The sequence below is a fragment of the Chiloscyllium plagiosum genome, unplaced genomic scaffold, assembly GCF_037043375.1.
Source record: "Chiloscyllium plagiosum isolate Xiang-an unplaced genomic scaffold, Cpla_swu_hap1 HiC_scaffold_20, whole genome shotgun sequence".
Taxonomy (NCBI): Eukaryota; Metazoa; Chordata; class Chondrichthyes; order Orectolobiformes; family Hemiscylliidae; genus Chiloscyllium; species Chiloscyllium plagiosum.
The window spans coordinates 49,612,368-49,635,928 of NW_028270158.1; the positions used below are offsets into that span (position 1 = coordinate 49,612,368).

The 23,561-nt window shown below is 41.5% G+C and overlaps 1 protein-coding gene across 2 annotated transcripts in view; it reads left to right on the forward strand.

Moving 5' to 3' along the window:
* The window catches only part of LOC122560561 (heparan sulfate glucosamine 3-O-sulfotransferase 3B1-like), a 213,643-nt gene that overhangs the window by 22,180 nt on the left and 167,902 nt on the right, over positions 1-23,561 (forward strand). The gene's annotated exons all lie outside the window — the stretch shown is intronic.

Below are 23,561 nucleotides of genomic sequence, written 5' to 3' on the forward strand. Positions count from 1 at the left end.
GAGCTGTTCTGCTTTGTGGACATCGTATTGGGAGCACGCGGCTCTTTCTTTTTACATGTGAAGTTTATTTTTAAACCAACATGCAGTAAAACTTTGCCCCTCCTTTAATTTAAACAAGATCCTTGCATCTACGAGGCTAATCTGCTGCAGCCTTTTGAAAAGCTTTGAAATAGAAAATGCTTATTCTGCCCAGCAGTGGTACTGTAGGGTAGATGGCATTCTGAGGTAGCTTAATGTAAATGATCCAAATCGGTTTGATGGTAAATGGCTTTGCTCTTTTACCCAGTTTAAAATAAGAGAACTGTCTGAGGCTCATCATTTATCGCCTTGAGAGGCACGTCCAGGAATTAGTAATTGGACCAACTTTTAATGTTCAGGGTCAGTGTTACACAGTGTCACATTCTAACTTTAAAGTAAGGACTTTAATAGGTGGCGGAGTGTGAAATTAAAGTTTATCAGGGCGAATACCTTTAATCAAAATCTAATTTGAATTAAGTGGATTAATACAGTTACTGGATTTTTTTTCTATTTAAAACACGTTAAATCCATAAAATTCATCTGTGCAGCTTTTTGAAATGTCTACTATTTATTCTGTCCAGCGGCAGGATTGCAGAGTGATGGAACTCTGGGACAGATTTATTCTGTTTCAACCGTTTTGCAAAATGGTTTACTTTAAAAGTGAGAAGGACTATCTTGCTTAACCAGAATCTGTCCGATTAAACCTTTAATGTTGCACAAAAGACTTCAGCTTGCCTGCAGCATATGTATGCGTGATGGATGAAAGAATTATGATTTGGGGTCACAGAATGGAGGTACCCAGAAAGTCACAATATTGCTATATAATTAAGAGGAAAAAAGGCGCTTGCTTGGTGTGGATAATGTGCTAGGGACATCGAAAGATCCACCAGTAAAAGTCATGAGAATACTATAAGAAAATGGGTGGGGGGCGGAGAGAATGTGTCTGAGCATTGATAACAGCAGCAAAATAACACCAGGTCCTTTTTATTATTCGTAATCAGATCAGTAGCTCACAATGATGCTGGAGCCCTGTCTGTTCCCATTCTGGTTTTATAGTTAACTCTCTGCACCCAAGTTAGCAGCATAGCCATGCACAGCTTTAATCCAGCAAGCCTTGTATCTGTAAGACAAAACGTTTCAGGATTAGTTCTGTCTTGAGGCAAGTTTCACAACAAGCTTTGTAGCATTGGAACCGGTGGTATTTTAATTTGGAAGGTATTGTAGCTCTCACTTGGTGTAATTTAAACGTTCAAGAAGTTTCAGGTTTGCAGACCACAGATGGGCATTACCCAGTCTGCAACAGGCAGAGGTGGTTAGGGCATCACAAATATGCAAGTATGACACATCTAATAATGGTATATAAGAAGGACTGCAAGGTCATGATCTTGTTGAGAAGTTCGGTTGGAGTCATGAACTTCAGAAGAATTCAAGTAATTTGTAACCATCGTTCCAGCTCTCCTAAATCCATTAGTTCTTAGTGTATTCATGGGCAGTACCTTTGCTGTTGTGGATATGAATTCTTGTTGGTAGCAGGTGTTAGAGTGCCTACCAGTTGTACAATATGTATTATGGACCGTTGAGCAAACACTGCTAGTTTAGTTGCAACGGGATTCATAGTTGCAGTTGTTGGAAGCTCATGTGCTTAGTCCATAATTTGGTTATTATTAAAAGGACAACATACTGTCACCTTTACTGTGCATCATGTTATGTTCAAGACAAATGTGTCACAGCAGCTTTTCTGTGTACTATTAATGTTCAGTAGTAAAGTGCAGCATATGGATCATTCAACACTATGGCATTCAGAAAATACATTTTAAAGAATTACAGCTTCTATTTACTTGGTTTGAAATCCTGTCTCCTCATTCAAACTTCTTTTAAAATACTGAAACAAGATGTATTTTACATGACGTTGACGTTACTAATTATTTGAGCTATGATTTCCAATGAAAACCATTTTGGAAAATACAGAAATCTCTTCTCATTATCCACTGTCAAAATGTCAGAACTGCAATCTCCAAAAGATAGAAATAATTAATTGCCTGAAGGGTTAATACAAGCCAAGGTGAATAGGTAGTCTTGTCTAATCACTAGCATTTTGATTTGAAAAGTCTGGATATTATACTTCACAGCCTGACCTCTTCATGTTCCAATAAAATGATTACTTTTGAATTCCTGAGGTACCAATCACTTGCCAAATGTGTTCTAACCAAGTGACATTCCTATTTAATTGCCACAGTACATCTCAATACTCCCATTTTTTCCCTCATTAATGATAAAACTCTGATGGTTTATGGAACTTAGAAATTTGATGTTGAAAGGATTGATCTATTTCTTGATCTTTTTGTTAATAAATTTTTGTGTCAATCCACATGTGTGATTTTTTTCCTACGATCTTTGCCATCTTTGGAATGGAATGTGAGCTTATGGAAGATAGGAATATACTATCGTAGATTCCTGATGTGATGAGAGCTAACAGTTAAAACTGTTTGAATGAGATGAAGCCCAATTCAAAATTGATTGGATCTGCTTTCCTGTTCCCAATTGTTACTGCCTTTGCTTTTTCATCACAGATGAGAAAGAAAACTAATCTTTCACATTTATGTGATTAAATAAGAAATGATTGCATGGGGAAGGTAGGATCCTGAAAAAAAAAAGTAATGAGAGTGATGTTGTGCAAAACTGACCATTTGGTTGATTTGCTCGGAATTTAGGACTGGTTTTAAGAGCATGAGCTTCAAGTGGCTGGTGGCTGTATTAAGAGTCAGCAGCAACAGTCTGTCATTGCTCTTGTGTTATTTTGCAAAAATCCATTTTGAGCTTTCAAATGAATGGTGTTTTATTTTAAAATGTTATGCTGTTGAAAACCTATTCAGGGCATCTCTATTGGAGAGACATTGTTCCCAACATCAAGAAAATGTTTGCCTGGTAGTCTTAAAACAAAAACTGCCTTCAAATATCATTGCCAGTTTCACAAACTCCACTGTCTCTATTTTGACTCAACTTTTACTTAAAATACGATACATTAAATATTCATTGTCTATATGAAAAGGTGTCCTTAGTGAATTTCTTTACTTCATCCACCTTGAATTCTACAGACAGAGAAACCTTGCTGTGAAGCCTGAAGAATTACCAGGTGAATTCTTGGTGTAATTGAATTTATTAAATGAAAGCATTAGCCATGCTTCCGAATTCAGCACGCAGCCGCTGACACAAATGGACCCAAATAGCTTTGGCACCGTGACACTTACAAAAATTACTTCTATGGTGCTTGAAATGTCAATATGTTCTTGCAAGAATTACTGACTTTTCTTATCAATATAGTTTAACACAAATAGCTTTTGTGGCGTTAAATGTAGGCTTTCAGCAATGTGATCTCTTGACACTAATCAGTAAGGATTAGATATTGATGCTAATCAAATGGATAATGTTTGTTGAAAGACCTTCTCTTTTGTTGTCCAGTTCACAAGGATCTTGCACGTTTGAGACTGTAATGCGTTAACACTTATTTTCTTCGGGTGTTCCCTTGCAATCAGTCCATCCAGTGGGAATTTTATGCATGAATAATTTGAATTTAAGCACCAGGCTATACAACTACATACTGGAGAATAGAAAAAAAAATACAGGCTTCCTCTATGTTATAAATGACTGAGATTGGAACAGTATTTGTAGGAGGCATCGATTCTGAGCTCCAAGTGGGGGTCAGCTACGTGTATAGAGAGGTGGAGCGGAAAAAAATGAGATGTCACAGTGTTGCTGCTATGCACCCCCCTAGTGGCCAGTCAGACAGCAGTGCTGGAAAAGGCCTGGTGTAAGGTGGTCTAGATGTCCTCCCAGTGAGGAAGAATGGTCCCTTTTTAAACTACACATTGGTAGAGCTGCAAATGAAGCAGCCAGGTGCCAACACTGGTATTTGGGGAAGATGGAATCAAACGAGGCAAAGATTCAGGTGGAGATGGTTCTCTTTGTGTGCATTGATCTGTCCTGAGCTAGGCAATTTGAGCAGGGGGAATGTTGAAGTCGCCATCGTCACTCCAGCTATCGTCATACATAATAAAATGAAGGAGTTGTGTTGTTTTCCTGAATGTTGCACGGTGACCCCTGCTGGAAAGTGCACTTGTTGTTACATGGTGTGAACACAAGTTTGAGTGCAGCTCTGATGAGTGCCAGGGTCAGCCTTGGCAGCACTTGCACTGTAGGCTTACGCATGAAGAATTGCTGTTTGACAGAGAGAGAGAGAGAGAGAGAGACAAGACCGACTAACAGCATCTGTGGAACATTAGTGCCAGTATAATTCACTGTGCTCACAGGAAGGAGGGAAAGATGGGAAAACTGCCCTTAAATGTGTACAAACCCAACATCCCTAATTGTCAGAGCTTGACATAATGTGGTAATGTTGAGATTATTTGTAAAAAAAAAAGTGCCATTTATGGTGTGATGAATGGGTAGCAGTATGATCCCAACTGTTGGCATACTGGCACAATAAAAATGACCCCTGAGTGGATATGTTCTGGGTTTGGGTCTGTAAGCTCACAGCCTGGCTTAATGGCCTCAGCGTGGACTTCCAGTCTTGAGGTGATTCCAGAGCGATCTCCCGGCCTAGTGAACCCTGAAGTGAAGCCAGTCATGGTCTGGAGCTAAGGCCCAGTGCAGGCTGGAGCATAGGTGCCAGTGTGGACTGGGTTGGGAGAATGTTGCACTGAACATTTGTTTTCTCCATTTGATAAGTTATTCTGACAGTCTGCAAATGCTGGACTTCTTACTTCCCTATTTTTCTAAAAAAACGTAACTGAAGAAGCTGTGCCTAGGTACCTTGTACCTAAAATGGTGCTGTAAGCGGCAACTTGTACGTTTTCCACTGGACTCATTTAACAATGAAGTTAATTCTAATTCCTATGGAGAATTTGAACCAGGCAGATCCCCAATTCTTATTGTAAATTGTCTACTCAGCAAAACCCATAATGTCCTGAGATGCCATGAATTTTACAGCTGATTGAAATACCTACTCATGGTGCTGCATTTATTCCTGTGATTCTTAATCAGTTCAGCTTTAGCTGTATATTGAGGGTCCTTATCCAGTTAAATGTAACAAGAAGTGAAGCTGCTTTGGTCACAATGATATTGACAAGTTAAAAGACACAAGATTTAAGAGTGTAAGAAAATACAGGATTTCAGTCATATGACTAATTGGGATTTCTTCCTCTTAATGCTTCATTGGAAGTAGCAAATGTGCATTTTTGTAAAAACTCCTATTAAACATAATAGCTGTAATAGTCAATTTGATACAGTATACAGATAATGTAAAATGACTTATTGATGGATAAAAATGTAATTTGGATTGAACACCATAATTAATATAATGTTGGAGTTTAGTGCTTGAATGAGGTAAATTAAGAGCAGTTGTCCATATTTCCCATCTTCCCTTTTTAAATAAAAATGATAAAGTGGAATGCCCAGCCTCAATGAGGGTAGTTAACGTGTATGTTGAAATGTAAAAATTAAATGGATTTATTTCTTTAATGGCTGTGTCAACTTTATGAGTCTTACAAAAAAAAGATCCATTTTTGCTTTCTCAATATTGTATTTCAGCCAGATGGTATGATATATGAGGCAATTTCTCTTTTTTTTTCAGAGCTTCTGGAAGGCTTATTATAGATTTAAATAGTTGCGATATTGATAGGGCTGATGAGACTCATGATAACTGTGTAGTTATTTCTCTAGGGTTTTGGTATGGATTGAGTACAATGTTCTTTTAGTTCTGAAGCAGAGAGTTAAAGTCGGGCCTGATGGGATAGCTTATATAGTAGTGGGGCTTCACCTTGTTAACATCACTCATTGCCAAGACGTCCGTAGGCTGGGTTATAGAGTCATAGAGTCATACTGCATGGAAATGGACCCTTCGGTCCAACCTGTCCATGCCGACCCTAATCCTAAACTAAACTAGTCCCACCTGCCTGCAATTGGCCCATATCCCACCAAACATTTATTTTTCATGTACTAATCTAAATATCTTTTTAAATGTTGTGAGAATACCTGCATCAGCCACTTCCTGTGGAAGTTGATTCCACACACAAACCCCTCTGTATTTTAAAAAAAATGTCCCCATGTCTTTTTTTAAGTCTTTCTCCTCTCATCTTAAATATGCCCCCTCGTCTCCCACCCTAGAGTAGAGAGCCATTCACCTTATTTATGCCCCTCGTGATTTTATAAACCGCTATAAGGTCACCCAGCCTATCCAGTCTGTCCTATTAAGCCCTCCATTCCCAGCAACATCCGAGTGAATCTCTTCTGAACCCTCTTCAGCTTAATGATATCCTTCCTATAACAGGGTGACCGGAACTGGACACACTACTCCAGAAGAGGCCTCACCCACATCCTGTACAACCTCAGCCACAACAAACATAACGTCCCAACTCCCATACTCAAAGCAATGAAAGTAAGCGTACTAAATGTCTTCTTAACCACCCTATCTATGTAGCCCTCTTTCCGTTATCTGTAGTGCTTTTCAATGCAAGTCACTTTGCAAAGGGGACCGTGATATTTGGAGAGATTTGTAGCCTTTTTTTTGTAGAAATGAAGAGGGACTGATATTTACATAGTGCTTTTCATGACTACTGACTATCACAAAGTGAATTCTACTTGATGAAGTGAACTGGGGTAGGAAGCGTGGCAACCAATTTAACACAGGAAGCTCCTCCAAGCAGGAGAATGAGAAACTGTTAAAATGAAGAGAGTGGAAGATGAAACAAATCCAGTGAGACTCATCTTCTACACTTTCTTTCAAATAAAACTTGTTTGTGTAGAGCTCTCTCTCATCCTGAAGGAGAGGTTCTCCCTGGCATTAATTGTAACAGTACAATTGTCAGCAGTACAAATGTGAAATTGATGTGTTTCAGATGGTCTCTTTCCCACAAACACCCACTTTGAGTGATTGAGTGTTTGATGCTGTACACTATTCTTTCAGTGACCCACTCTTTGAGCATCTGTCAGTACCACCTCTAACGGACTGCTGCAAGGTGTGCCTGTGTGTGTATTGTGGATTGAATTAACAAGTGGTCCAGTCTCCTATGAACCCAACCTATGAGGATTTGGAGTTGAGAGTTTGTCACAAGTTTGGCAGACCAATTTGGTACAGTAGACATGACCAAATAATTTGCCAAACTGTTGACAAAATAATTGCAATTGATTAAAATGCCATCAAAATAGCCCAGACAGAAATGCAAAAGAAAACTTTAAATTTATGGAGCTGATTTTACGACCACTAGACACTCCAAGTGCTTGAAGTACATCTCAAAACTAACCACTGTTGTAGAAAATGCAACGATCAGTTTTCACACAAGTATAGCAATGTAATAACGACAAGATAATTTGGTTTTATTTAATGGTGTTGGTTGAGGAAATAATATTTGAACAGGACACTGGAACAAAACGTATTCAGCTATCTTTGTTTATTTCTCTCTTTTCGCATACCGACAATCTGTAACACTGGACTTTTTATTTCTTGATGTTCCTAAATTTGTTTTCCTAAGAATTTCTACTTAATAATCTGTACCTAGATACCTTGTACCTAAGATGGCGCCAGACTTGGTGACTTGTAAACTTGTGTACGTGTGACAATAAAACTAATTCAATTCAACTCCATTCAATTCAGTCTTCAAAATAATGCCGTGGAATATTTTAAATTCACCTGCAAGAGTAGACAGAGCTTTGATTTAACATCTTAGTGAAAGCAAGAACCTCCCAACAGTGTAGCATTCCCTCGCTACACTACGGGACTGTCACTGTATTCAAGTCTCTCAGTGATCTGGTTGGAGATGAGACAATCATCAACTGAGCTGTAGCTGATGCACCCATTGTCCTTTGGCCAAGTTGTCTGATTTTCAAACTTTTGTCATGGAGTCTTTCTTCCCTAGAAGAAGAGACATAGTTTTCCAAATTTTCATGGAAAACCTCTTGGCTAAATTTCAATTATTACTTTTTGCTTTCATGCTCTTAGAGTCATAGAGATGTACAGCACGGAAACAGACCCTTCGGTCCAACCCGTCTATGCCGACCAGATATCCCAACCCAATCTAGTCCCACCTGCCAGCACCCGGCCCATATCCCTCCAAACCCTTCCTATTCATATACCCATCTAAATGCCTCTTAAATGTTGCAATTGTATCAGCCACCACCACATCCTCTGGCAGCTCATTCCATACACGCACCACCCTCTGCGTGAAAAAGTTGCCCCTTAGGTCCCTTTTATATCTTTCCCTGCCCATCCTAAACCTATGCCCTCTAGTTCTGGATTCCCCGACCCCAGGGAAAATACTTTGTCTATTTATCCTAACCATGCCCCTCATAATTTTGTAATCCCCCATACGGTCACCCCTCAGCCCGCAATGCTCCAGAGAAAACAGCCCCAGCCTGTACAGCCACTCCCCATAGCCCAAATCCTCCAACCCTGGCAACATCCTTGTAAATCTTTTCTGAACTCTTTCAAGTTTCACAACATCTTTCCAATAGGAAAGAGACCAGAATTGCACGCAATATTCCAAGAGTGGCCTAACCAATGTCCTGTACAGCCGCAACATGACCTCCCAAGTCCTGTACTCAATACTCTGACCAATAAAGGAAAGCATACCAAATGCCTTCTTCATTATCCTATCTACCTGCGACTCCACTTTCAAGAAGCTATGAACCTGCACTCCAAGGTCTCTTTGTTCAGCAACACTCTGGGACCTTACCATTAAGTGTATAAGTCCTGCTAAGATTTGCTTTCCGAAAATGCAGCACCTCACATTTATCTGAGTTAAACTCCATCTGCCACTTCTCAGCCCATTGGCCCATCTGGTCAAGATCCTGCTGTAATCTGAGGTAACCCTCTTCACTGTCCACTACACCTCCAATTTTAGTGTCATCTGCAAACTTACTAACTGTACCTCTTATGCTCAATCCAAATCATTTATGTCAATGACAAAAAGTAGAGGACTCAGTACTGATCCTTGTGGCACTCCACTGGTCACAGGCCTCCAGTCTGAAAAACAACCCTCCACCACCACCTTTGAGCCAGTTCTGTATCCAAATGTCTAGTTCTCCCTATATTCCGTGAGATCTAACCTTACTAACCAGTGTCCCATGGGGAACCTTGTCGAATGCCTTACTGAAGTCCATATAGATCACATCTACCGCTCTGCCCTCATCAATCCTCTTTGTTACTTCTTCAAAAAACTCAATCAAGTTTGTGAGATATGATTGAGTACCTTGCTTCACAGCCGCATTAAGATTTTGAACAATAGCTGACTGGTTGATCATGGGAGTCAACGCATGGAAGGCTGTTTCATTTTCTTTAGACATCTTACACGATTAGACGTTTGAGAAGGAGAAAATGAGAGAGTGTTCAGCTGTGGCAATCCTGGTTGATATCTTTGGTCTACCTCTTCCCTGGGCCAAATGCAGCACATATTGACATCCAAATTGTCCCTCTCTTTGGTGTAACCTCCCCAACAATCCTGAAACAGTTTCTTCTGTAATTATAGATTCTTGCACATCATTGACTACTTTTTTTGAGAATCATAGAATCCTTACACTATGGGAACAGGCCATTCAACTCATGAAATCTACACTGACCCATCTCCAATATCTAATCCCTGGAATCCTGCATTTCCTATGGTCAACCCAGCCAGCCTGCACATCCCTGGACACTTTTTGCCCCACCCTTGGTGATTCTGTCTTCAGTTGTAGGGCCCTGAGCTCTGGGATGTCTTCCAACTCCATGTGCTCCTGTGAGATGCTCCTTAACCCACCTCTTTGACCAAGGTTTTGATCCGCTGTACCAGTGTCTGCCCCTTTGGATTAGTCCATGTTTGCGTTTGCTAACCGTCCCATGAGAAGATTTACTGCTTTAAATGCACAAGTTGTGTTTAGGGCCGTTCAAAGTTATTGCTCTCTTGAATTTTTGTGGTCTTGGAATCACAGACTCCTACAGTACCGAAGAGGCTATATTGAGTCCACGTTGATTAAAGCTGGTCAAAATCTACAAGAGTCCTACTTTCCAGCACTTGGCTCATAGCCTTGGATGTTGTGACCTTTTCCAAGTGCTCTTCTAAATGCCCTTTAAAGGTTGTGAGGTTTCCTGTCTCAACTACCCTCCCAGGCAGTGCATTTCAGATTCCCCCCACCTTCTGGTAAAAAATGTTTTCCTTCCAGTCTCCTCTAAATCAGGAGCCTTTCACTTTAAAATTACACCCTCTTGTTACTGGCTCTTCAACCAAGGGGCAAAGCAGCTTCCTATCCATTGCCCTCACAATCTTATGCAGCCCCCTCAGCGTTCTCTGCTTGAAATAAAACAACCCAAGCTTATACAGTGTCTCTTTGCCACTAAAATGCTTCTTCCCTGGCAAGGTCCTGGCACATCTCCTCTTCATCCTTTCCAGCACAATCACATCCTTCCTATAGTGTGGTGACCAGAGCTGCACACAGCACTCCAGCTGTGGCCATACTAACAGCTTCAACATTGCCTCCCTGCTCTTATACTCTATGCCTCAACGGATAAAGGAAAGTGATCTGTTATCTGTCTTAACTCCACTGCTAACCAGTTCTGCTGGATTCAGGGATTTGTGAAGATGCACCTCAACAGCCCTCTCTTCCTCTGTGCTTCCTAGCAACCTGTCATTCATTTGAGTACACGCTTATCCTGTTACTTCATCCTATTAACAAATACGTTGTGTAAGGGCTTTAGGAGCCTGGACCAATTGTGCTGTGATGTAATGGAGCTACTCCTCCCTGGATATAAATAGCACAGTGTGGGTGGAGTTGGTTAGAACAGAAAGGGCATGAGAGGGATTGCATAGTGAGTTGGTCAGAGCGAATGTGAGAGATGGAAACACATGCTAAGAATCACAATTAGTAAAAGACAGTAAGGCTAATTGAATAGATTATCAGTGTTTACAATGGAGAGATTAGAACCAGATATAGCTGGAATTATTGTATGGCAATAATTGGTGTGGAGATGCCGTAAATAGAACTACTACAGAGCCAAGCCTAAAGACAGTGCTTGATGTGGCCTTCTGAGTGGAACACAAACTCAAGAGTTGGTACCATGAAAGAAAATCTTTTTTTGGCAAGAAATATTTAATCACATTTCAAGAGTGGGTCTTCAGTGGAAATATCTGCAAGACTGGGCTGCTCAGTCCTGTGTCTGTTGCAGTCACTGCTGGAGTTTTTCCACTTACACACTTCTGTGGCCACAGTTGACGTCCGTTTTAAATCAAGTTCTTTTGTGAGGTTGTGATGGGCGATGTGCAATCCCATTCAGTTGGCAGGCTTTATTTTGGAAAAATGTGAATGTGAATTACGTCATGGAGTGAGGCTTTTCTCTCCCTAAATATCATGTGCCTCTTGACATTTCCCTAGCAGAACAGAGTTACGTGTCACCAGCATAGACATGAAATAGACATCTGCCCAGCACATGGGTCTTAAGCAAAATGTGAATTGAACATAGAGTCCTACTTCTATTTAGATAATTGAGGGGGAGGTGGGAAATGGGAAATTTCCATCTTCTCTGTCTACAATGGCCAATAATTCAGGTCCCGTAATTTAGAGGGTGGAATCTAACTTATTACACTATTTTAACCTCGGGGCCCTGAGTTTAAATGAAGACCAGGTTAGTCGGATATAAATCTTCCTTATTTTCCAGCTGCAGTCTTTTATTAAATGGCTTTGGTTGATCTCTAGCCAATTCCAACCAGGCAGTGATCCACAGCCAAAGAAAGAACCCTCATAGTTTAGTGCAGGACTGAGTTGACTATTAGGTCTGAGCAGTCCCACAGGTACCTGGTTAATGTGTTAAATTGAAATGTTGTGGACCACTGGTTGAGGGTGGAGAGGGGAAGGCTAATGTGCAGTTTTGCTTTCATATGAACTGCACCATGCACCTAACTTCGCAGACAGTGAAGGATGTGCTGCTATATAACAGACTGTCGCCTTGGTTACTGTAGTCTGTAGGGGTATCTCACTTGCAGAGTAAATAAGGAGAAATTGTTGTCAATGGTAGAAAGGTTGGTAACCAGAGGATACAAATTTTAAGGTGATTAACCAACAACAGTGTGAAACATTTTTAAAAAAAGGTTGGACTTGTGATCTGGAATATACCGCTTGAGAGCGTGATGGAAGCAGATCCAATTATAACTTTTGAGAAAGAATTGAGTATACCCAAAGTGAATACAGCAGGGACAGTGGGAATCATTGGAGAGCTCGATCAAAGGGCCAGCACAGACACGATTGGCTGAGTGGCCTCTTTTGTCTGCAGATTGTGAAATTTGTGATAGTTTTTAAAAGGGGGGTGCAAAGCAAAGTTATGAGAGTCATGAGTATTAGGGTGAACATATTGCGGGTTTCTGCCTTATTCCTGCTTCCAATAACAAGCAATGACACATGAACGCACATTTGGAGTAACTGATGGCCATTTGACCCTTGAGCCAGTTCTACCTTTCGTGGCTGATGGGATTGTGGCCTCAACTCCAGTGTCCCATCTACCCCCAAAGGCCTTAGATTCTTGACCAACAAGGACATTGATCTCCATCTGCACTAAAAATATTCAATGACTTTTTCTACAGTACTCTCCCTGGGGAAGAGCGTTCTACAGTCTCGTGAGAGAATTTCATGTCCCCCTAGTTCCAGTCTCTCCCACAAGATATCTACTTCGATCCTGCCAAAATCCCTCCATGTCTTTGTGATTTAACAAGGTCACTTCACATTCTTTCTAACTCCAATGGATACAGGTCCAACCTTTCATAGAATCCCTACACTATGGAAACGAGTTCACACCGCCCCAATGAACAGCATCCCATCCACCCCATTCCTGTAACCCCGCATTTCCCATGGCTAACCCACCTCGCCCGCACATCCCTGGACACTCTGGGCATTTTAGCACAACCAATCTACTTAACCTGCAAATCGTTGGACTGTGGGAAGAAACTGGAGCACCTGGAGAAAACACACGCACATGCAGGGAGAATGCACAAGCTCCACACAGTACCCGAAGGTGGAACCAGACCCAGGTCCCTGGCACTGTGAGGCAGAAGTGCTAACCACCCAGCCACCTTGCAACCTATAGGGTACCTCACTTGTAGAGTAAATAAGGAGAAATTGTTGCCAGTGGTTGAAAGGTGGTAACCAGAGGATACAAATTTTAAGATGATTAACCAACAGCAGCGTGAAACATTTTTAAAAAAAAGTTGGACTTGTGATCTGGAATATACTGCTTGAGAGCATGATGGAAACAGACCCAATTGTAACTTTAAGAAGGAATTGAGTATACCCAAAGCAAAGGTAAAACCTTCAAACAAACCTTCTCTGTGCTAAGTAATCAGTATTGGGGGGTGGAGTTTGGAGCAGTTGGGAGTCGGATGTGACGTTAAATGTAAAGTTGGGTCATTAGCTAGAGAATAAAAATGATAAGTGGAAGTTGGGTGCAGAAGAGATGGGGAGAAGTGAAAATGATGCTGAGAGACATTCAATGAAAGCTGCATAATGAAAACGTGGGACTTATTTTCCAAACTGGCAAGAAGTAGAGTGGAAAAAAAAACAGAACGTGTTAATTCTAGAAGCTGGGAAGAGAAAAAGAAAGAAGGTACAGAGAGCAACATGATAGAAAAGCACAGGTAACACAATCTAAGCTTTAAATGAGAACAGGTAACCGTGTACAAAGAAAACAGCACAGGGACTGGAGATTGTGTGGGGATGGGAGTGCAAGTACACCAGACAAAAGTACAGCATTTAACGAGGCAAAATTATTATTTGCATTTTGTTCAATGGGTCATGTGCCCTCACTGTCTTTAATTAATTAATTGCATGTCAGCTCACAGAGTGAGAGGGGAACTGTGCAGTTCGCAGATATATTAAATCGGCTCAAGTTGATAAATCAATTGATGCCCCCTGGCAGGACCATTTATTTATTTAATATTATGCGTGACTGGGTTGATTGGACTCAATTGATTAATTATTTTCACATGGTTGGGACCTTGGTTAATTCTATATTTGCAGAGTAGAAGATTCTCAGAGTGGGGGGACCCAGGCAAACAGCCCATAAATTAAACCTCCCAAGGCAGATGAATCAGCTAATGCCTGCAGCATAGCCATTCATTTGTTTAACACTCAAAGTGGGAGTGCTGGACAAGTCCACGGCTGTATTTATTTTCACATTGGGTATAATTCCCATTGTTTTTGCTCGAGGGAATCAGTTGGATCTGGGATTATGAAAATCCATTGAACAAAATGAGCATCTGAAAATTACCTAATGTGTTTGAAAACTGTAGTTAAAGGGGGAGCTGGAATAATTAATCAGGATTGATGGCATTTAGAAAGGTGAGCGAGGGAGTCACGTGTTTTATGTATCCAAGCAAAAGAACAATGCCATTTTCTAGTTTGAGATATAGCTAGAAATATTGGGTTACAACTCAAAGTGATGAAATGCAATTTTCTATTCGGGTCAACGACTCAAGTAGGATAAGGATGCGATAAAGGTAATGATACAGGAAAGTAGTATTGCACTTGTAGGAAGACCTTCAGGCCTATGTTTCCCAACTAGCCCTCCACTTGTTGTATTCCTGCTTCCTTTAAAAGGTTATTGTCTGCATTAAAATCTGAAACGTTGGCTCTTGCTAACAATTGAAATATGTCAGTGTCGAGAGTGTGGTGCTGGAAAAGCACAGCCGGTCAGGCAGCATCCGAGGAGCAGGAGAGTCGACGTTTCATCAGGAATGGGACACATTCCTGATGAAAGGCTTATGCCTGAAACGTCGACTCTCCTGTTCCTCGGATGCTGCCTGACCTGCTGTGCTTTTCCAGCTACACACTCTGGTTTCCAGCATTTGCAATCCTCACTTTCTCCTCATTGAAATATGCCAACTGACTAAATAAGATAAACAGCATTTAAGGCTTCTTTAGGTGGTTTGCTGAAACATTATAAAATGTTACATTGCCCTCTCCGGCAGTTTTAAACCGCACTCTGCTGTGTGACAGGATGGGGTAGCATGGAGGGGAAGACATTTGATTATTGAGGTTCAAAGGTTGGACTGGACATTGCATGTCAGGGTTACTTTACCAGCAGAAATAAATCTCACCCCATCCCCCAGGATGTAACTATCCAGTTGGGACAATCCAGCCACTGATTCTCTCTATCTTAGAGAAAATCCTGACCTTCGAGGCAGAAACCTGCCCTCTTTCTTGTTTTTGTGACTGACACTAGAGCCAACTGAGTGGGGGATGGACCTGACACTGAGTACCTTGGGCCATCCACAAATTAAAGTATTCACAGGCTTGTTGTCTAACAATGGCAACAAACTTTGCTGCTTCAATTTTATGGCTGAATTTATAAGTTGGAAACTTCAGTATCCAGTGTCTGTAGATTTTTATGGAGAGTATAAATGTCTCAAACCCAGAATTAAGACATTTATAATGCATGGTTTGGCAAGATGGTGTCACATAGCAATCGATCCAACATTACAGAGGCACATCTCTGCCAAGTCACTGATTTAGAATCTCTACAATGTGGGAGCAGGACAATCAGCCCACACTGACCATTCAAAAAGCATTCCACCTACCCCATTTCCCATGGCAAACACACCTAGCCCATACATCCCTGGACACGACAGCAATTTAGATCAGATTAGATTCCCTACAGCATGGAAACAGGCCCTTCGGCCCAACCAGTCCACACTGACCCTCCGAAGAGTGACCCAACCAGACCTGTTTCCCTCTGACTAATGCACCTAATATATGGGGGGTTTCGCTGGCCAATCCAACTGACTTGCATATCTTTGGACTGTGGAACGAAACCCACGCAGACGCAGGGAGAACATGCAAACTCTACACAGACAGTCACCTGAGGCTGGAATTGAGCCCAGGTCCCTGGCGCTGTGAGGCAGTAGTGCTAACCACTGAGCCACCATCCTATCCCACTAGTAATGTGCCCTCTGGGAGGAAACACATGTCTCTCTTTACTGTGGAATTGCAGAAAGTGTGGGAGGGGAAAGCCAAGCTGCAGTTAAGATTGAGGACACTGCGTCCTTTTGTTTGACCACAAATTGTGAGTTTGCCTCAATTTTCATTGCAAACCATTTGCTTTGAACCTTCAACTAGCCAGAGTGATATATTTTACTATCTGGACATTTGGAGTCTTGAGGAATGTCCCTGAAATAGTTGGAAATTATTACTTAGCAGGGCCAGTGATTCCGAGACTGTGCAATCTCCTATCAAAAACTTGAGAACGAAACAGAAATTACTCACGAAACTCAGCAGGTCTGGCAGCATCTGTGGAGAGAGAAACAGAGTTAATGTTTCAGGTCCAATGTGATTCTCCTTCAGAACCATATAACTTGAATTTTGGGAGCAAGTGGTTACTTTAAAGTTATTTGTCAAAGTTACACCTTTGACCACACGACTTTATGTTCTATAAGTAGAGTGCTAATTTGTAAAATGGTGAAACTTGAAATGGCAACTGTGCAAATTGATTAGAAACTTGCCCTCCTGGTTTTTAAAGATATTTAACCATTCTAGTTAGTTGGCTGCCTTGCTCAAACATTGGGTTTGATATCAGAAACATTAAGGCAGATTGATGACTAGTTTAAAGCATCCTTATAATAAATGATGGTAATATGAAATATTCTTGTGATCAGTTGAGATGAATAGTCATGTGTGTGTGTGTGTACCATTGAATTATAGAACTGTGTAGTGTGGAAGGAGGCTATTCAGCACATTGTATTCTGTAGACATTTCATCATTGTGGAGTCCTTAAGGACATGTATCAATGAACTTTTAATTACAACATGTATTTTTAAAGAGGATAGACAGACACGAGATGTCTGTGGATGTAAAATTAGTGACTGGCAAAGCTTTGAGAGGAAGCATGGAATATTATACCTTTTGAAAAGGTGCCGAGGGAATTTTGAACAACAGCCCTTCAAAAGCAGAGATGCAATTCTTAAAACCTGGGCTGTGATCTCACGTAGCTACAGAGATGATGAAAGTTGACAATGCCTTCCAGCAGGAACGCATTACATGGGATTGTATTCTAAGCTTCAGATGTGTTTCTGCTTTACCCTACTGGGAATATGTGTAAAATTGGGTTAAAAACCATTTGGTTTTGTGAGCAATAACGGGCTGATGTACTGATTTGGACTAATATCATGTGAAAGTCCCAGCTTAAGGACAATCCCTACGCTGCAGGTAAGGATACATTTTTTAAATACTGGAGGCCATGCAAGCCAGTGAAGTCATAATTAAAAATGAACAGAACAGAATCCTGTTGACTAGCTCTCCCTGCCAGGAATCTCAATCAACTGCTGCACTACCAATATCAATTACTGGGATCATCCAACTGCAAGATTGCAACACCCCACCATCTACTCTTCACACAACTTGGAGACTGATTTGTATGATTTTTTTAAAACAATAATCATGTAATCTTTACAGTGTGGCAACAGAAAATTCTGAAAAGCACACCACCTTGACCCATCCCCTCTACCCTATGCCTATAACCTTGCATTTACCATGGCTAAGCCACCTAGCCTGCACATTCCTGGACACTGTGGGCAATTTATCACTGCCAATCCTCCTAACCTGTACATCTTTGGACTTCTGGGAGGAAGCCGGAGCACCTGGACATGGGGAGAATATGCAGACTCCACACAGACAGTTGCTTGAGGGCAGAATTGAACCCAGGTCCCTGGTGCTGTGAGGCAGCAGGACTAACCACTGAGCCACCGTAAAAAGTTGTCTTTTGACTTAATTCACATTTCCAAGTCATAGAGATGTACAGCATGGAAACAGACCCTTCAGTCCAACCCGTCCATGCCGACCAGATATCCCAACCCAATCCAGTCCTACCTGCCAGCACCCGGCCCATATCCCTCCAAACCCTTCCTATTCATATACCCATCCAAATGCCTCTTAAATGTTGCAATTGTACCAGCTTCCACCGCTTCCTCTGGCAGCTCATTCCATACACGCACCATCCTCTGCGTGAAAAAGTTGCCCCTTAGGTCCCTTTTATATCTTTCCCCTCTCACCCTAAACCTATGCCCTCTAGTTCTGGACTCCCTGACCCCAGGGAAAATACTTTGTCTATTTATCCTATCCATGCCCCTCATCATTTTGTAAACCTCTATAAGGTCACCCCTCAGCCTCTGACGCTCCAGGGAAAACAGCCCCACCTGTTCAGCCTCTCCCTGTAGCTCAGATCCTCCAACCCTGGCAACATCCTTGTAAATCTTTTCTGAACCCTTTCAAGTTTCACAACATCTTTCTGATAGGAAAGAGACCAGAATTGCACGCAATATTCCAACAGTGGCCTAACCAATGTCCTGAACATGCCGCAACATGACCTCCCAACTCCTGTACTCAATACTCTGACCAATAAAGGAAAGCATACCAAACGCCTTCTTCACTATCCTATCTACCTGCGACTCCACTTTCAAGGAACTATGAACCTGCACTCCAAGGTCTCTTTGTTCAGCAACACTCCCTAGGACCTTACCATTAAATGTATAAGTCCTGCTAAGATTTGCTTTCCCAAAATGCAGCACCTTGCATTTATCTGAATTAAACTCCATCTGCCACTTCTCAGCCCATTGGCCCATCTGGTCCAGATCCTGTTGTAATCTGAGGTAATCCTCTTCGCTGTCCTCTGTATATGCGTGGCATTTAATCATTCCTGGCATTTAATAGATAATAAAATCCATCATTCTTTACCTCAAGAAAGCCTGGTTAATTTAGTTCCTTTAAAAATGTCGATGCACTCAGATTGGGAAAAGGTAGCATGGAGGGAAGGGATCCTGTATAAATTGTTGCATTCAACTGAGGCGTCTCCTCACACCCTTTGGAGTTATCCCATCTGGAACTGTAACAAATTGAAGACCCTCACCCAGGGTCAGGTAGGACCAATGGGCTGCCAAATTAGTCTAGCTGCTTTGACTGTCCTGTTGGTTAGATTTGAGTAGACATCCAATTCACCTTTGGAAGTGTATCAGGCAGCATATTCCAACCTGCCACATTTCTGTTTGGAAAATCTCCCTTTTAATTAATTCTTTTGCAGATAACCACAATGTTTGGGGCATCAAAGATGGCTTGGAGTGGGTTTTACACTGGGCTCTCCTTTCTGCTTGACCAGGCCCGAGGGAGACGGGTATCTATTGGGAATCTGCCTGCTGTCAAAGCTGTGGATAAGGCTGAACTGTAACCTGCACTCTTAGCATTGAGCGAAGTAGTTATTTTGCTGTCTTTCGAGACTCATTTCTTATTGTCTCTATTTTGGCATTATTGTATGGAATAGGGTCGAGATAGCACTGACTGATGGTGGGAAGGACTTGTTGAGGATGCTGATTAGATAGGATTGCATCTTTTTCTTAAAAAAAATGCTTGGACTGAAATGCAAAGATGAGCTTCAGCAGCCAAATGGAATATGGCTAACATGTGGCAGCAATAGCATGGGACTCAATACTCACTAAAAACGTTGCTTACCTGCTGAATTGCTGCACAAAAGAACATTGAATCTTTAAGTAGACCAGCAAGCCTGTGACACACACAAAAATACATACAAATAAACCATCCTTCAAATCATTCCTTAATAAGTCATTTTCTGTAGACAGGCACGGAGGTTTACAAAAAACAATCTTATTTCGCTGCTGTTCGTAGATATTTAAAAGTGGAGATTGAGCACGTGTCCATTGTTAAGATAAACTCTCTCACCGTGAACGCTTGATATTTGAATGGGGCTGGTTTGTCCCAATCTATTCATTAATTCCGTCCATTATAATTGTTCTGGTAATGAATTGTTTAGGTTGTTGACATGATAAATGGTTTAGATTTTATCAAAACTCCTGCTGTGTGTTTGTTACATTTCTTTCATCTATGTTTTTTTTTGCATGCTCTGTATTTCTCAAGCTGAGGGCCATTATTTTTATTCTGAAGATACACTGTGTCATTTTAAAAAACGGTCCCTTTGCAGTTAAGCAGTGGTATTGGAGGTCATGTTTTCAATGCTGAACTGTTTGAGAATGAGCAGGATGTTGCTAGTGTCACTTGGTTTATTTCCAAATCTTCTCTGGGATTTTTTTCCTCCCTACACAAACCCTGCAAAGTGTTGTTTCACTTTTTTTTTTAATGGCTTCCAGCCTTTCCCATCATCCTCTATTCGCACACCATTTTTCAGTCAGGACTGCAGGTTGAACAAGCTTAGCTGCCTCAGGATTTCTATAGGTTGACTCCTGACTTAATGGCCAGGGAGACATGAGAGGTCAATGGCTTAACTTACCATGATGCTTTGAGCCCTTTCAAAATGGTTGCCACTTGGGGACAGCAGCTGACCTCGCGTTGGCTCTTCTTCTGTTGCAAACAGACTCAATTGGGAGTCTACAATTGGAAACACAAGGCTGTAAAATCAATCATTTCAGACTGTAATAGGCTTTCTTCCTCCATGCAGGTACCATTTACTCGTTCCTAACTCTTCATTCTCCAGAAAAGACCTTTCTTAATCCAATGTTAGTCCTCAGTCAGATATCATTTATGCCAAGACTTTGTGTTTGAGTCCATTCAGTTAAGCTTCTCTCAAAAAACGCTTTAGTGAGTTGTTGCAATGCATCTTGTAGATGCTATACATGGTCCCCACTGCGCCTCAGTGGTGGAAGAAATGGATGTTAAATTAGTGGATGGGAGTCAGTGAGGCAGCTGCTTTTATCCTGGATGGTACCAAGTTCCTTCTGTATTGTTGGAGCTGCACCATCCAGGCAAGTGGAGGTTATTGCATCATGCTGTTGTATCTTGTAGTTTATAAACAGACACTGGGGAGTTGGGAAGTGAGTTGGTGTCACTGCAGAACTTGCAACCTCTGGTCTGCTTGTGTAGCCATGGGATTTATGTCCCTGGCCCAGTTTAATTTTTGACGAATAGTCGTCTCTAAATTGTGGAGGATTGAACCATGTCAGGGAGATGTCTTTTCTCTGTCCCTCTATCTCTCATTCTCTTTTCTTTTCATGTCGCTCTTTTCTGTCTTCCTCTCGGTCTCTCTTTTTTACCTTGCCCTCTGTGTCTCTCTATTTTTTCCCCCCTTCCTCTCTTTCTTTTCTCTGTCTGTCTTTCTCCCGCACGTGCACTCTCCCGGTTCTGTCTCATACAGGCATGACCAAGAAGTGCAACCTTCAGCCAACAGTCCAAATTTTCTGGGAAGGAGCGAGTGGGGGGCGTCACTGAAGAATCATAAAGTTGGCACATGGTGTGAAAGGTTGGAGTTCTGAGGGAAATGTGAAGATTGACTTGAAGGAAGAGCGAACCCAAGTATGAGTGCTGCTGAGAGAAGCAACAGAAACTTTCTGCTGAACACAAAGCAAAATAAAAATGTGCTCATCTGCATTCCAGATTCCCAGTCATTTCCCAGCAGTTTTGAGTTGATATCTGCCAATGTAAACTCTTCACATTCATCATCTTGACTTAAGAGTCCCTTAATGAAGAAGGTTTGTATACACGACAGAAGGGAAAGTTTATAACATTGCCTCCAAACAAATGGATGCAACGCGCGCAGTTGGAAAATCTATTCTCATCTGGACGGGAACATTTGGAATGGTTTTCTGGAATTATTTTTGTGAAAGTGACATCGATTAATTAAAGAAACATGCAAAGACACTTGTATGTTTTTCATCACCACCATAAATGGCAAGTTCAAAGTTTGGCTTTTGATGTGTGAAAAAAAAATTGTGAATTTATAGGACGCAGCTCGTCTACATTATTCTAATCCTTTCCAAAAGAAAAATGACAGATGTGCATTTATGGTCTTTACTGCAAATGGCATAGGAGCTTACATCCAAATGGGTGTATGAATTAGGAACAAAAGTAGACCATTCAGCCCCTTTAATTCTGTTCAACTGTTCAATAAAATCATGGCTGATCTTATTGTGGCTTTAAATCTACATTTCCATCTACCCCAGGTAACCTTTGTTCTGAGGAAGAGTCACTCAACTTGAAACGTTAACTCTGATTTCTCTTGGCGAAAGTGAGGACTGCAGATGCTTGAGATCAGAGTCAAGATTGGAGCTTTTGTCAAGATTGGAGCTTTTGCCCGAAACATCGATTTTCCTGCTCCTCGGATGCTGCCTGACCTGCTGTGCTTTTCCAGCGCCACTCTAATCTTGACTCTGATTTCTCTTCACAGATGCTGCCATGACCTCCTGAGCTTTTCCTGCAACTTATGTTTTTGTAACCTTTGACTCCCTTGTTAATCACAAATTTGTCTACCTCTTCCTTAAAAATACTTTATGACCCCACCTCTACCACCACTCTCTCTCTCTCTCTCTCTCGGAAAGAGACATCCAGAGATATGCAAACCTCATTTTAAAGAAAGTCCTCCTCTTTATCTTAAAAAGAGTTCCTTTATTTTTAACCTATCGTGTAGGCCTCGTCCCTGTCCTACAAAGAATCATAGAATCCCTACAGTGTGGAACCAGCCCCGTCAGCCCAACAAGGTCATACCAACCATCCGAAGAGTAACACATACCCAGATGCATTAATCTACCCTATTATCCTATATTTACCCCTGACTAATGCACCTAACCTACACGTCCCTAACACTATGTGCAATTTAGCATGGCCAACTCACATATCTGGCACAAAGGGATCCTTTCAGCATCCTCTCTTGCGAGACATCTCAGGAACCCGTGCATTTCCATATGGTTATCTTTTATTCTTTGAAACTTCAATGAATACAGGCTGAACATATTCAACCTTTCCTCATAAACTAAGCCCTCCAATCCAGCTGCCATTTGAGTGAACCTCTCCCAATCTGCTAATGAATTTATACCCTCTCTTAAATAAAGATACCAAAACCATACAGCGAATTCCAGATTTGCTGTACAACTATAGCAAAGCATTCTTTTATGTTCTGTTGCCCTCAAAAAACATCCCATTTATCTCTTCCTGCTCTACCTGTTTACTAATTTTGTGATTCGCATACCTAGACCTCTAAGTTCAGTTATTCACCATACTTTTCAAACCAGTCCCTATAATGTCTTCTTGTACATCCCAAATAATAGTGTGGTTGCTCTAAGCGGCCCACAACCTACTCCTACTTACCTTTTACAATTTCTCTACCCGAACTGAGTCTACCTCCTGATTTACAGAACTATGCTCGTTAATTGTGCTAATGCCATCCTCGCTTAAATCAGAGCCACCCCTTCACCTTTGCCTTGCGTCTGTGTGGAGTTTACACATTCTCCCTGTGTCTGTGTGGCTTTCCTCCAGGCACTCTAGTTTCCTCCCACAGTCCAAAGATATGGAGGTTAGGTGAATTGGCCATGCTAAATTGCCCACTGTGTTCAGGGATATGTAGGTTAGGTGGACTAGCCATGAGGAAATGCAGGGTTACATGTACAGGATAGGGGGCTGGGTCTGGGTGGGATACTTTTCAGAGATTTGGTGTGGACTTGATGGGTTGAATGACCTGCTTCCACACTGTAGGGATTCTATGATTCTTCCTGTCATTCTTAAACACAATGTACCTTCAAATATTCGGGTTG